This window comes from Phocoena phocoena, chromosome 12 (genome assembly GCF_963924675.1).
Source record: "Phocoena phocoena chromosome 12, mPhoPho1.1, whole genome shotgun sequence".
NCBI lineage: Eukaryota > Metazoa > Chordata > Mammalia > Artiodactyla > Phocoenidae > Phocoena > Phocoena phocoena.
Window position 1 is genome coordinate 85,954,600 of NC_089230.1, and position 13,508 is coordinate 85,968,107.

At 35.0% G+C, this 13,508-nt stretch overlaps 1 pseudogene; it reads left to right on the top strand.

The window, feature by feature from the left end:
* Window positions 1-302: 302 nt before the first annotated feature.
* Window positions 303-948, top strand: LOC136131924 (ras-related C3 botulinum toxin substrate 1 pseudogene; annotated as a pseudogene).
* Window positions 949-13,508: the final 12,560 nt, after the last annotated feature.

The following is a 13,508-nucleotide window of genomic DNA, read 5'->3' on the forward strand; positions in this document are numbered from 1 at the left end:
AAACTACATAAAGATAAGGAATTTAAATGAACAATAACCTATGAACTTTATATTTACTTCTGTTGCTTAACCATATGGCTTTTATCTTAGAATATAAAAATGATAGAGCAAAATACATGAATTTAAATAAGAAGAAAGATAGGGTTAGGGAGGTTAAGTGACTCCCATGATCACAGCTAGTCTCATTATTTAGTTGAATAAGAAACCTATCTGTTCACAGTTAAAGAACAGTTCTACCCATATTTGACTGGTGGTGGCTACTGAGATTAGGCTTTCTGATGTTAGCTGGAGAAGGAGGTGGCATGGACAGTGGTCCTGGCATCAGGGCTTGCCGCTTCTCATCTCAGCATTCAAGCACTGCAGCAGCCACCACAGCCCTGAGAGAGGCCGTGAAGTGTGTGGAGGTTGGAGGCTGGAGCTGCAGGTAAGACTTGCCTACTGATTAGTTACACAACCAGTGCATTTCCTGGAGAATACATCCCCACTCTTTTTGACAATGATTCTGGAAAAGTTATAGCAGATGGAAAACTGGTGAATCTGGGTTTATGGATTTAGCTGGACAAGAATATGATGACAGATTATGTCCCCTATCCTATCTGTAAACAAATGTATTCTTAGTTGCTTTTGTCTTATGAGTTTGGCATCATTTACAGATATTTGTGCAAAGTGGTATCCTGAAATGCAACCCCAGGATACCAACACTCCTATCATCCAGGGCTTGATCTTAGGGATGATAAAGATGCAATGGAGAAACTAAGGAGAAGAAGCTGATTTCCTTGATGACCCCCAGGTTTAGCCATAGCCAGGTGATCATTGTTGTAAAATCTGGGGTGCTCTGCCCTCACACAATGAGTCCTCAAGAGAGTGTGAGATAAAGCTTTTCCAGCAGTCTGGTGCCCACCTTCCATCAAGAAGAGAAAGAGAACCTGCTGTTGTAAAATACCTTGAGACAAATGAAAATAGAAACAAAACATTCCAAAATCTATGGCATGTAATATAAGCAGTTCTAAGAGGAAAGTTTATAGTAATACAGCCCTACCTCAAGAAATAAGACAAATCTCAAATAAGCAATCTAACATTATACCTAAAGGAACTAGAAAAAACAAACAAACAAAAAATAAAGCCCAAAGTTAGTAGAAGGAAGGAAATAATAAAGATCAAAATAGAAATAAATGAGATAGGGACTGAAGAAAAACAATAGAAAAGATCAGTGAGTCTAAGAATTTGTTCATTGGAAAGACAAACAAAATTGGAAAAACCTTTAGTGAGACTCACCAAGGAAAATAAAAGGGCTCAAATGAAATCAAAATTGAAAGAAAAAAAAATTACACCAAACATGACAGGAAAACAAAGGATCATAAGAGACTACTATGAACAATCATACACCAACAAATAGGACAACTTAAAAGAAAGGGATTCCTAGTGACATATGATCTTCCAAGGCTGAATCATGATAGAGTAGAAAATCTAAATAGACCAATTACTGGTAAGGATATTGAACCAAAAACTTCCCAACAAATGAAAGTCCAGGAACAGATGGCTTCCCTGGTGAAGTTTACTAATATTCAAAGAAGATTTAATAGCTATACTTCTCAAACTCTACCAAAAAATTGAAGAGGAGGGAACACTTCCAAATTCATTTTATAAGGCCAGCGTTAACCTGTTATCAAACCAGACAAGAACACAACAAAAAGGAACAAAGCACAACAAAAAGGAAAAAGAACACAACAAAAAGGAACACAACAAAAAGGAAACTACAGGTCAATATACCTGATGAAAATAGATGCAGAAATCCTCAACAAAATATTAGCAGATTGAATCCGACAATATACTAAAAGGATAAAATACCATGATCAAGTAAGATATATAACCCTGGGATACAAGAATGGTTCAACATCAATAAATCAATCAATGTGATATACCACATTAAAAAAATGAAAGATTAAAATCATATGATCATCTCCTTTATGATAAAAACTCTCAACAAAGTGAGCATAGAAGGAATGTACCTCAACATGATAAAAGCCACATATGACAAAACTATAGCTAATATCATATTTAACAATGCAAAGCTGACAGTTTTTCCTCTAATATCAGGAAAAACAAAACAAAACAGAACAAGAATGTCTGCTGTCACCAATTTTAATCAACATAGTATTGGAAATCCTAACCACAAAAATTAGACAAGAAAGAAAGAAAGGAAAGAAAGAAAGAAAGAAAGAAAGAAAGAAAGAAAGAAAGAAAGAAAGGAAGAAAGAAAGAGAAAGAAAGAGAAAGAAAGAAAGAAAGAAAGAAAGAAAGATAGGCCATCCAAATTGGAAAGGAAAAAAAAAAAACTGTCACTATTTGCAGATAGCATCATACAATATGTAGAAAACCTTAAAGATGTCACCAAAAATCTGTTAAAACTAATAAATGAATTTAATGAAGTTGCAGGATACAAAATAAACATCCAGAAATCTGTTTAATTTCTATGTAGTAATAATGAAATATCAAAAGAGAAATGAAGAAAAAAATCTCATTTACAATTTCATCAAAAAGAATAAAATACCTAGAAATAATTTTAACCAAGGAGGTAGAAGACCTGTATACTGAAAACTATAAAACACTCATAAAGGAAATTGAATGACACAGATATATGAAAGGATATTCTGTACTCATAGATTACAATTACTATTGTTAAAATGTTCATACTAGCCAAAGAAATCTACAGATTTCATGCAATCCATACCAAAATATCAATGGCATATTTCAAAGAACTAGGACAAATAATTGTAAAATTTGTATGGAACCACAAAAGACCCTGAATAGCCAAAGCAATCTTGAGAAAGAAGAACAAAGCTGGAGGAATCATGCTCCCTGATTTCAAACTATACTACAAAACTACAGTAGTCAAAGCAGTATGATACTGGCATAAAAACAGACACATAGATCAATAAAACAGAATAGAGAGTCCAGAAATAAACCCACACATATATGGTCAATTAATTTATGACAAAGAAACAAGAGTATACAATGGGGAAAGGATAGATAATAGATACTGCAATAAAGGGTATTGGAAAAACTGTATAGACATGTGCAAAAGAATGAAACTGGATCCCTGTCTTACACCATATGCATAAATTAACTCAAAATGAATTAAAGACTTGGATGTAAGACCTGAAACCATAAAACTTTTAGAAGAAAAATAGGGAGTAACTTCCTTGACATTGGTGTTTATGTGGAACTTTTGGATCTGACCCCCAAAGCAAACACAACTAAAGCAAAAATAAACCAGTTGGACTACATAAAAATAAAAAGCTTCTGCATAACAAACCAAACCACCAACAAATGAAAAGCCATCCTGTTTAATGGGGGAAAATATTTGTGAATTACATATCTGATAAGGGGATGATATCCAAATTATGTAAATATACAAATAAATCAATAGCAAAAAAAATCTTATTAAAAACTGAGAAGTTTGAAATAGACATTTTTCAAAGAAGACATACAGATGGCCGACAGTTACGTGAAAAGATGTCCAACATCACTAATCAGGGAAAAACAAATCAAAATCACAATGAAATATCACCTCACGCTTGTTAGAATGCTTATTATCAAAAGACAAGAAATGACAAGTGTTGGCAAAGGTGCAGAGAATAGGAAACCCTCATATACTGTTGGTGGGAATGTAAATTCCTGCATCAACTATGGAAAACAGTATGGAGATTCCTTAAATATTTGAAAGAGAGCTACCAAATTATCCAACAATTCCACTTCTTGGTATTTTTCCAAAGAAAATAAAAATACTAACTTGCAAAGATATATGCACAGCTATGTTAATTGCCGCATTATTTACAATAGCCAAGATATGGAAACAACCTAAGTACACACTGATTGATGAATAGGTAAAGAAGATGTGACATATATATATATATATATATATATATCACAATGGAATACTACTCAGTCATAAAAAGGAAAGAAATATTGCCATTTGGGACAACATAGATGGAACTTGAGGGTATAATGCTAAGTGAAGTAAGTCAGAGAAAGATAAATATCACATGATTTCATTTAAAGGTGGAATCTAAAAAGCCAAACAAGTCAATAAACAAAACAAAACAATGCTCCTAGATACAGAGAACAAATTGGTGGTTATCAGAGATTAATGGGCTTGGAGAGTGGGCTAAATGGGTGAAGGAGGTCAGTTGTGTGGTTGACAGACGGCAACTAGACTTATTGTGGTTATTACGTTGTACACCTGAAACTAATGTAGTGTTATATACCAACTTGACCTAAAAACAAATAGAAATTGCTGTGGCAAATGTTAATAATACAGTTTAAGCTTAAAAAAAAAAAGAATAATCCTATTCTTACTCATTAACACTCCTGAATACATTCATACTTGTCTTTGGGTCCTTTGTTTCCAAACAAAGGCATTACTCTAAATTAATCCTACTATCCTTTGTAGTATTTAACACACTGTTATACACATTTCAGATTCATACAAGTAAAACTTAAAGATGTAAAAGCAGTACCTTGGTAGTAAAAATAAGCAATTTACAGATCTGACTGCTGACATGCATCATTTGGGGAGCTTCTGAGAAACACAGGCCCTGGGGCTATCTCTGAAGTGCAGGATGTAGCAGGCTGGAGTGGAGCCTGGAGTCTGCACCTCCCAAAGCTCCTTGAACCATTGGGATGAGCCATTAGGATGAGGAACTTCAGCCACCAGAGCGGCTGACTGCTAACTCAGCCTGGTCCAACCACACCTTTCATTCCTCAAAACATACAAATACTGAAAGATATTGAGCTGGGCTTCCTCAATGCCTGCACTTAAAAAAAAAAAAAAAAAAAAAAAAAAAAAAAAAACTAACGTAACATTGTAAAGCTATTATACTCCAATCAAAAAAAATAAATATATTCCTCTTAAAAAGCCTGTTCTTATTGTGAAGTACTGAACAAATTCAAATACATAACATGTTTTGTGGTAAAAATATAAAGTGAACTTCTTTGTACTTAACATCCAGCTTCAGATACAGAGTGTTAAAGGCACCTGTAGACCCTTCTCTAATATCATCCTTTCCCTCCTCCAACAAGTGTAAATACTATTCTGTATTTTGTGTTTACCCTTTCCTTAATTTTAAATAGAGTATTAGGACATAAAAGTGTATATAAATAAAACACTTTAAAAGTAGGTTCTTTTCTATTTTTGAGCTCTGTGTACATGGTGTACATTAGATTTTTCACTTTGAACTTCATCCATAGTAAGGCATAAAGCCATAGTTCATATTCACTATGGTATAAAATCCCCTTGTATGAACACTGACATTAAGTGATTTTTTCATTCTACTATTTGTAGATTGCTTAATTATCTCTTTTTTAAATCTTTGGGTTCATTACAAACAACTTTTATTTTCAAAACCTGTGAATATATATCTTTTAAAGGGCTTTTGGTACACTTGTACCATCGTATTTTTTGAATGTATACCGACTAGTGTTATATCTTGAGTATGTTCATTTTGAGCTTTACAGAATAACATAAAATTGTCCAAAGTAGTTGTATCAATTTAGTCTCCCTCTAGCAATGTATGAGATTCTCAATGGCTATATTTACTCACCAATGTTAATATTATCTGACTTTTAAAAAGCATTGCCAATCCAAGAGGCTTAAAATAATATTTCATTAAGATTAAAATAAATCATTGAATTAATACTTAATAATCCACCAACACCTACTAGTGTACATTTTCATTCATCTTTAAAGGAAATTAAGAATTTCACACTGAGTTTTTAATGTTCCTTTCTCTATATCTTAGTCCATGAAGAGTTCTCTACATTTTAACTTTTTCCTGTGTACTTCATATGTGGGTTATTAGTCAGAACTTTTTTTTTTCCAATGGGATTTACTTTACATATTTTTATTTATAAAAATGTTTCCTTTTTTCACATAAAGTTGATGATCATGTTCAAGCATTCACTTTATGCTTCAAGAAGGTTCTAATCCTGTGCATCCCAGGAGATTGAATATACCTGGGATCTGAGGCAAGGAAGAAACATCCTGAATGTTATCTCATTCTTTCTTTTTCTGTGCTTTTCCTTTCTTTCCTCTGTTGTCTCTTTCCTAGAATGGAAGCGCTTCTCTTCTCTTATCCTTTCTTTTCTTTCTTAGAACTATTGAAAACCCCCAAGAATATAGCTTACTTTCTCCAGTGACACTCGAGAGGTTCTATCTCACAGAAAATGACAGTAAATATGCAATTAGAAATATTTTTTAATATAAATTCAAATCAAAATTAGCCAGATATCTCTTCCTTTTGCCATTTCCAACATCACAAACTTGAAATTCATAGGCCTGCAAAATTAAATGTGATAGTATTATAGATTTCCTCATGAAAAAAGCAACATCAAAAATAATAGCAATATCAAAAATAAATATTTTATATTTATGGAACAAATCCATCTAGGTGTGGTCAAGGAAATATTGCACTATGAAATATTTTTTTCATATATGCCAATCAGTTATTGACTTGTAATATTTTTAAATTTATGCCAGGTGATCTCAATATTGTGTCTCAGAAAGGTGATATCTTTCTATACGTCCATTATCTACATTGTTTTCACTTATAAGTGACAGAAAAGTAAATATTTTACAGGGAGTTTCTATAAAAGCTTTTATATAATTTGAGTGTGTTTGATAATACAAATTTATTCAGGTTTACACTTAAAATGTTTTAACTTTAATTAAAAATGATTAGTTCCTGATAGATGGATAAATAAATAATGCTTATAATATATTTTAAATGATGCACTATTTTAATATATTTTACTGGAGGGAAAGGAGGTGTATAAAATTGCACATCAAGTCAAAGGGAGTCTACTTTGTATCATATTTGGACTACACGTTTTTTGATATTTAAAACTGAAAATATCTGTGATCTTATCAAAGGTCAATAACATTGACTCACATGTGATTATAAAATTTTGACTTTTTAGAGTTTTGTGCAGTTATGTCTGGGAATGAGGAAACCCCCTAGAATGCAGGGCTCCTTCAGTCCACATTTCACTCATAGTGTCCCAGCTTTTATCTGAATTATAGATTGGTCTTTTACCTAAGACAGTTTGTATTAAAGAAATTATTCTATGGGTCATTAATAAATATGTTACTATGATAACAATATGATTATAATTAATTAACATTTGTGGAATGAGTGAAATACTCAAAACCTCCACTTTAAGTGCAGGTTCCATCTCACAAAAAAAAAAAAAAAAAAACTCATTATGTTTTTCTCTATGGTTGCCATTTTCTGGCTAGATAAATCCATCTTTCTTTTGTTTCTTAAAATTGTTTTAGAAATATGTATTGAAAGTTTCATCTACTGAATTATTATGCAATATGAGATCATACTGTATAATGATGCCGCAAAAATTGTTTTACCAAGTTTTCTCAGCCATTGAACATTTCAATAATCCCACTGGTCGAATTTTATAAAGACATTTTAAAAGCCAGTTAACAGAATTGAACAATTGGTTGCTTTAATAGAAGAGTGAAAATAAGGCAGTTAAACTGGCAGCATACACACACACAGTTAGAAAGTCAGTTTTAGTATGACTTAAATATTATTGTCAAATAGAAATGCAATAACTTTTATTTTATAGGGCTTTGGCATTTTGTAAATATTTAAATATCCTCTTATAAGTATTCTTCCCTGAAATATAAGAAGGTGGGACCTTTAAATAGATCCCTCTCCCAAGTAAGAAATAATAATCAACATAACTTTCTCATTACTAAACAATGACCAGAGATGGACCTTTAGAATAACAAATCAAGATTAATTATACACACACATACACAGACACACATAGCTTCACAGGTTTAAGTCTTTCCTAAAGTAAGGGCATTCACATGTGCTCAAATGATTAAAAATGACACGTTTTTAATCTATTTAATTAATGTTCACATAATTTGTATTTATGCTTTTGTGAGATTTCATATAGCATGTTAGTTAATTGATACTTGTAGGTTTTAAAACATATATATATATATGTATATATATATATTTAATAAATTTGTACCTAAACAACAGTACATAAAATTCAAGAGCCACCAAAACCGAATTTCCTGTCTTCACTCTTATGTTTTGGAACAAATGGTTTGTTTTCCTCTTTGTTTTTCTCATTTTCTAATTGTCAGAAGTTCTTGCAGCAGCAGTGGCAACCACATTAATCCTGGATTTCTGAAGGATTTATAAAGCCATGACAATGCTTTGGATTTTCAAAATTAATTTATGTTTTCTAAATATCATTAAACAATTAAACTGCTGGAATATAAGAACTAAGAGACCAAAGACACAGAGACAGAGGCCATAGGAAATGCTAGTATTTAATTTTCCCTTTTCCTGGAAGCCCCAAACTTATTCACAGTATTGAAGGGGGGTCGGGGAAAGCCTAGAGAGAACCACAGCAAACCAAGGAAGAAATTATGAGGCTGACTTGTTGCCCTAGGAAGACTCTCCAAGTAATTTGAATCCATATAAGAAAGAACAGTCAGATGTCACGTTCAAATTAAATTCCAGAAGCATTTTTTAACTCACTGCAATGTAAGAAAAGTTGGTTCTTGTAATAGTAATAGTCATGGTACTCAGCAAAGATGATTACTACAGCCTTCTGTATCTGCTGGCAGCAACCCATATGGCTTTATGTAAGCAGATTCAAATTTCACATGAGCTGAGGGCAAACAAGTTAAGGGCGTTCTGAGGCATGTCCACATTTCATAAAATCTTACAAATAGACATGAAGTTGTGCATGCCAAGAGTATTAGGTGGACCACGCTGAAATGTCTATGAAAATAAATGCCAATTAATATATTATTAATACTGTTTCTATTTTCAGGAACTCAGATATTTTATATTGTAAAAATAGAGGAAAACTTAAATTTGGTTTTTGAAATCTTAGAAGAATAAAGCTATTTATAAGAGTAGACTAAGAATCATGGAAAGATCAAAGCAATGTCTTTGAAAAGAAAAATTGTGTATTCAATATTAGCTATTATGGAAATATATATTACAAGATAAGTTTGGAGAACAAAACTATATGAGTGAACCATCTATATAAAATAATTTGAAGAGGAATTTATTTTGTAATGTGCTATGTAGAAAATAAACCTTTTCATTATGTAAATAAGAAACTAGGAGTAACACGGATTTGTATTTCATTCTGATATTCTCCCAAATGTATCGTCAGTTGACTTTACTGAGATAAATATATAAGATATAATTATAAGATATATATATATATAAGGACTGCATTTTTAAAAAATTTTCTATTATCTAGATCTAAAGTTTTGTAGGTACACAACACACAAAATATGAAGAATGGTCTAAATACATTTTCTTCCTGTGTAAAATGGGAGTTGTAACAGAACTTAGCCCATAGGGTTACTGTTAGTCAGAAATGGAAAATCATCTGATGTGGTGTCCTTAGCACAGTGCTTGGTACAGAACAAGTATGTAATAAATGCCAGTATGAGCTTTCAAATTAATGTTTCTTCATTAAAACCTAGTTTACTTTGGTTTCAACATGCTCTTTTTTTCTTTGTAGCAAAAATTTCTAAGGCTGATTTTCAAAAGCCACTGAGAATATTGGAAAGTCACTAGATTTAGGGTTGTGTTTGGATTGAGGAATACTTTTGAGCAGCTGATATATTTCAAGCATGGTGGTTCGCTCCTACTTTAGTTCCTAAAGTCACATCCTGTGAAGACAGAATTCCTGGCCTGGAGAGGTTCGTAGTCCTGACAGGTAAAGAGGTGAGCAGGTAGACCAGCAGAGTGTGATGCAAAGTAATCAATCCCCTGACTGTGTTGCCCAGGAGAGGGTCACCTGACTGGGCTTTAGACAAGGCAGGGGGCAAACTGGCAAAGAAGGTCTGGAGGAGGTGGTGTCTCATATGAAGCATTGTGGAGATTGGCAGGAAGACGGGGAAAAGATTTTCAGCAGAGAGAGCACGTGGTCAAGTGTGGAGACATATGAGTGAGATGCATCTAAGTCACATAGAAGCTCCCATTTCTGGACAGCTCATTCAACCCTGTGAATAAGTTTCCTCATTCTAAGTTGAGAACAATGAGACATATATGCTATTTCTTCCTGATGAGTTTCTTGGAGGGAGGAATCAAGTAAAATGCTATGTGTATTTTTATACCTTAGAATCCAGGGAGAATATTAGTTGTAATATTAGTGTGATTTATGTTTATTTTGGTAAGTCAGTTATTCATACAGTGATTTTTTTTTTATAAATTTATTTATTGTTGACTGTTTTGGGTCTGCGTTGCTGTGCGCAGGTCTTCTCTTGGTGCGGTGAGCGGAGGCTACTCTTCATTGTGGTGCGGGGCTTCTCATTACAGTGGCTTCTCTTGTTACGGAGCATGGGCTCTAGGCATGCAGGCTTCAGTAGTTGTGGAGAGCAGGCTCAGTTGTTGTGGCTTGCAGGCTCTAGATCCCAGGCTCAGTAGTTGCAGCGCATGGGCTTAGTTGCCCGCGGCATGTGGGATCTTCCAGGACCAGGGCTTGAACCCGTGCCCCCTGCATTGGCAAGCAGATTCTTTTTTTTTTTAATTTATTTATTTGTTTATTCATTTATTTTTGCCTGCTTTGTGTCTTCATTGCTGCGCGCAGGCTTTCTATAGTTGCGGCGAGCCGGGGGCTACTCTTCGTTGCTCTGCAGCATGTGGGATCTTCCCAGACGAGGGCGCAAACCCATGTCCCCTGCATTGGCAGGCAGACTCTTAACCACCGTGCCACCAGGGAAGCCCAGCAAGCGGATTCTTAACCATTGAGCCACCAGGGAAGTCCCTCATACAGTGACTTTTTTATTGAATTACTGCTGGACTATTTAAGGTTTACTGAGTCCTTACATTATTTTGACTTCTCATTTCAGGACTACCTCATTTGATCTCCACAATCGCCTAAGATTACACAGCTGGTATTTGATAAAGCCACAATCTAAACCCACTAATATGGCTCCACAGCCCAAAACTCAACTCCTAGGTTTACCATCTTGCAATATTATACGATTGTTAACTACTATTTGGACACAGTGTACCTAGTGCCAGGGATAGAGGCATAACTAGTATGGTTCTTGCTTCAGTGAGCACCCTCACAGTCTCGGGCACCCAGAGAAGTACGGTGATGAGGATAAATGTGTGATTGGTATCATCAGGTATGAAGGAAGGAGAAATGGTCTGGACCAGGGATAAAACAATGCCTACTTGGGGATTTCATTAGTGACTGAAACATGAAAGATGTTTTGAAAGAATCAGGCAAGGAAATTAGGAAGGGTATTTCATGCAGAAAGCCTAAGGATAAAGTGACTGACCATTCATTCCTCTTTGTCAGGGGCGGTCTCATTTTACACTTATTAATAATATCCCCTTTAACTCTCAGAAGTGCTCTGGTTTGGACGATAAATTATATAGCCACCCTACCTAAAGGCAGGGACACAGAAATGTGACCATAGCATATCTGGGGAAATGTAAGTGATTTATCTCTGCTGAAATTCAGGATGTGAGAGGGGAATTGTGAAAAATTAGAGTATCTGGGAAGAAAGCATGAAAAGCCTTGCTCCTGGGGGGAGGGGAGTTTAAGTTTCATTTTGAAGGTGATGAGAAGTCACTAAAAAGGCTTTAAGCAAAGCGTATAGGGTGGTTTGATTATATTTTGAAAGATCTCTCTGGCGCTATTGAAGAGAATGTATCTGTATGGTGCAAGATTAGAGAGAGAAAGACAAAGACCTTTGTTCAACAATATATGAAGGCCATACTGTGTGCTGGCATCATCCTAGGTTCTTAGGACACACCAGATCCCTGTTCTCATGGTGCTACCATTCTGGTAGGGAAAGGCACACTAACAATAAACATAATAAATGAGCGAGTGTAGAGCATGGTAAGAGAGCTTGGGGGTTATGTTGTAATCTAAACTGGTGTCCCCAGGGAAGGATTCCAATTTCATACTGCAGCAAAGAACTTGAGTTATCAAGGACGTTAGCCATTTAGATACTTGAGCGACATCTCAGCTGGGAGGAATAGCTGGTGTAAAGACACTGAGGTGACAGCATGGCTGGTGTGGATGGAGGAGGGAGAGAAGAGAAGATGCCCGACATGTACTGGAGTCAAAAGCGCTTAGGACATTGTAAGCCATTGTTAGGAATTTGAGTTTTACTCCGAGTGACAGGGGGAGCCATTGCAAACCTTTGAACAGAGAAATGACACACTGTATTTACCTTTTACAAGGATGCTTCTGATGCTGTGCTGGAAGCAAACTGTAGGAGCCAAGGGTGGCACATGAAAGACCAGTTAGGATACTGTTACAGGGATCCAGGCCAGAGATTTTGCTCTGTGGGTAAAGGCATCCAGGCAACTAGATACAGTAAACAAAAGCACAGGTGGTGATCCTATTGTCATATAGGATAAAGCTGAGGCCAAAATGAATAAAAGAGAAAGAAAGAAACTTTAGAATGTGGAAAGCCCCTTTTTACTGTGGATATAATGATTTTGAAGATCTGTGGGCCAAACGAAGAAGAATGCTCCCTATAAACAGATGATATAGGAAATACAGTGAGAAACTGACAGAATACATTAACAAAAGATTTTAACTACTCTTAGTTCAAGACGGGTCGAGTGCACAAATACTATTAAATGTATTGGGAAAGCTCGGAAAACTGTGCCTCAAAGTCCAAATGCAATGAAAAAAGAGGCTGAGAAATTTACTTATATTTTTTAGGTGTTTGCATTGTGTCAAAAAACACCATAAACAGTCAAAAGAAAGGTGACAAATTAGGAGAATATATTTGCTATGTAGGTCATAGACAAAGTGGCAATCTGTACAACATAAAAAGAAAAAAACAACAAAATCCTCATGATCTGCTGTCAAAAGTCTGTTTTAAAATACAGGTAAAAGCCACAAACAAAAATTCATAGGAACAGATATAAAATTAGCCCTTATTCTAGATTATATTCATAGTAAGATAAATAAAATATAAATGACAGTGAGATATTACTTCTCATGTATTATATTGATAAAAATTAACTGATGTTAGATACCATAGTGCAAAATTGTGATTCTTTAGTCAATTTTCAGATCTGCACCAGTTTTCAGATCCAGAAACTGGCTGCCTCTAGTATGTGTAGTAAACATTCCGCCATGAGTGAATTTGAGCAGTGTGAGGGGTAAATGGTACAATCCTCTCTATGTCTCTGGGACAAATCTCCTTAGTGGACCTCTGATTTCAACAGTAGCCAGGGTGGACGGCTCTGTGCAAGTCAGATAAGGCAGGCTTATCCAGAATTCACAGCATGACACCTCAGGCATGGGTCTTTCTGCCTCTGGCCCTTCTCCTACTTGGCCCAAATGCACTTGAGCCTGGGGATTCTGGAGTTACTGCCCTTGGGAGTGTCTTAGACCAGCAGGAGGTGGGAACTGATGGATTATGTAGTCTTTCAAGCAGACAGTTCTGCAAAGCACACTGTACTTTT